Source organism: Triticum aestivum, chromosome 4A (assembly GCF_018294505.1).
Source record: "Triticum aestivum cultivar Chinese Spring chromosome 4A, IWGSC CS RefSeq v2.1, whole genome shotgun sequence".
NCBI lineage: Eukaryota > Viridiplantae > Streptophyta > Magnoliopsida > Poales > Poaceae > Triticum > Triticum aestivum.
In genome coordinates this window covers 349,436,706-349,439,463 of record NC_057803.1, presented here as the reverse complement: position 1 = coordinate 349,439,463, position 2,758 = coordinate 349,436,706, and the positions used below count along the sequence as shown (strand labels likewise).

At 41.9% G+C, this 2,758-nt stretch overlaps 1 non-coding gene across 1 annotated transcript; it reads left to right on the top strand.

The window, feature by feature from the left end:
• Nucleotides 1-1,200: 1,200 nt before the first annotated feature.
• TRNAN-GUU (transfer RNA asparagine (anticodon GUU)) lies at nt 1,201-1,274 on the top strand. The gene has a single exon. It is a non-coding gene; the product is annotated as a tRNA-Asn (tRNA).
• The last annotated feature ends 1,484 nt before the right edge of the window (nt 1,275-2,758 follow it).

Sequence of the window (2,758 nt, the reverse complement as noted above, 5' to 3'; positions counted from 1 at the left end):
GCGTAGCGATGTTTGCTCGTGTCTGTCTTTCGGGTCATCTATAGACGCTTCTGTTTGGATATAAAAACGGATGTATAGGTAGCTTTTAAGGTGATGTATCGTCTGCGGTTCTTCCCGTTGTACATCAATCGTTCACTAAATCGATGAGGAAGGTGAAAGTAGGGCCATCGACTGGGAAGCAAGCATGAAGGAAGAACTCTGGACTTTGGTTTCAAGCTGAACTATTTACTTCTTCTTAAACAATTTATTGCTTTCCATTCCACTACTTCTGCACAAAGCCAACGAGCTTCAAACTTATTGCTACTTCCACTCCGTGAAGATTCTTGGTCATCGTAGTAACACGTATCAAGCACCAATTGAAAGACCCATTCTAGCTTAAAATCAGTCCTCTAACAATTCCTTATTTAGGAGCTTCTTGTGGTGAATTGGGATACCTAAGTATTTAAAAGCTACGGATACACCAAAAAGGTGGGCATATTGAGTCTCGAACTGCTTGCTTTATGCGGCTCAACTATTGCCAGTCAGTACGGATGCATTGGTACTCCAATCCGATATCATAACTTTATTCAATCTCATATCCAGATCCAGATTGGGAGCACGGTCGCTAGTCTGCACCTAAGTTGCCTCGCCTCTCGTGGGGAACGTATTGCATTTTATGCATTCTACCCCGCTTCAATGATTGCTATTGCCCCACTTTTCTGACTCTTCTCTGCTTCTGAACTTGCCTGCTCTGTTTCTTCAGGTTCAGAGTTAACACCTTCAGGCGATCTTCCAAACTATAATTCTATTTGCCAACTGGAATTCGGGAAGTAGTAGCAACGATGAGATTTCTTGCATTTTAGTACTCGAAAGGATGGATAATTCAGTACTGGACTGCCCGAATCAACCTGAATCAAAAAATGATTTCTCGAATTTTAGTAGAGAAAGCAGATCGAAAACCCCTATTTAATTAGTTCTTTCAAGTCACTCACTAAAGAGGGAAAGAAAGATCAGGGGAAGAAGCAGGGTAGAGGAATTGGTCAAATCATCAGGCTCATGACCTGAAGACTGTAGGTTCGAATCTTGTCCCCGCCTTATCACACGTTAGACAGATACCCAGGATCCGAGTCCTGATCACCTGTTTTTGAATCCTTGTTGTTATGGAAAGTGTTGTTGTGTCAAATCGAGATTATGTGGGCATCTTATTAAGCAATTCGTTCGTCCTCAATAGCTCAGTTCGGTAGAGCGATCAGCTGTTAACTGATTGGTCGTAGGTTCGAATCCTACTTGGGGAGATTTGATTCATTCTTTAATGTAAGAATAAAGAATGGAATTAAAAGATTTGCTTTGACCCTTAGGAGTAGAGTAGGTAACCCGTTTGCTATCCTTATTTCTATTTCTATTGCATTTTCTATGTCATCGTATCACATTGAGTTCTATGATTCCACTTTGACAAAAGGAAAGAGCATACCTAAGATCAATAGCTTTACGTCCTCTATCCCGATCATGATTTTCCTACCCTCGGGGGGAAAGTAAAGGCCCTTTCTTACTGAAAAGCCGTTCCAATCAAGGCAAGAGCCAGAAGTTGACGGACTTGTAGATCGGGTAGCAATAGGTTATGACATAGCTCAATTTACCAAGAACATAGGGCGTAAGATCAAGAGGTTCTTCCACCGAAAGATGGGGATCCTGTCTCTCCACAAGGGTTTCCTTTCTATCGAACTGGCCTTGGCGAGTCGCTTTAATTCCACTGGAGGGTTGTAGCTAGACCAATTCTCTACATTGTTATTATTGTCCTCCCGACCGATCGATCACATCCTAAACTCTTTATATCAAGCTAAGAGTAACCATAGTCTCAGCAAATAGATAGTCTCCTTCCTTTGTTACCGGTCTTCTTATAATGCCGGGACACGCCCAGAAGTTTCCCTAAGTGACATGGCTAATAGGAATATTACAGATTTACTCAGCGTCCATTTTTTATTCACGTCCATATCTGTTACGGTTTGTTTCCTAGAGCAGCACTTAGGAGCAATTGGAAAATAAACCACTTTCAACACCCGGGCGCTAAGAGACATAGGATCTTGTAGAATCTGCCAGGCTTTCCTAGCCAAGATAGCCAGATTCTCAATTTCAGTGTCTCTAAATCCCATGCCTCCCTTATACTTCGGCATCGTCATCAAGTCTGACAAGACCCATGCCATCTTCCTTCCTTTCTACTAAATAGAATTTGACCATATTTCAGTACCACTTGATAACCCGGATCTGTCTAACCAATAGGAGATAGGCAGAAGAACAGCGCTAAGGATAGTTACTGAAAGGCAAGGCTTATATGAATGTGCTTCCTAACAGTCTTAGTCCATTGAAAGAAAGGATTGATGTCCAAGCACGATAATAAGAATATAGATAGAGCCTCTATAACTCGAGCAAATGCCATGAGTGAGACTCTAGGACTTTCAGCGTTCATCCTATTTATGATAAAGCGTGTACTGATGTAGTCGGCGAGCATCCCATGCTAGAGCAGAAGAGGTTCTTTCTAAATCGGAGTATCGGGACTCATTGAACTTCTTGCACATAAGATTCAAATTAGAGTGTTGAATTCAGATACCGTTTTTGGGGTCGATCTTGTGCTACTTCTGAACCGATAGATGCCTACATAACCCTGGTTCAATCTTTTCGAGGGTGTCGGAATCAGACCTAATGTAGTTCTCGGTCCTTTTTCTAAAGGTGCTTTTGTAGCTTCTTCACTCCGGCACCTTATTCTGTCTGAAACATTTCTTAA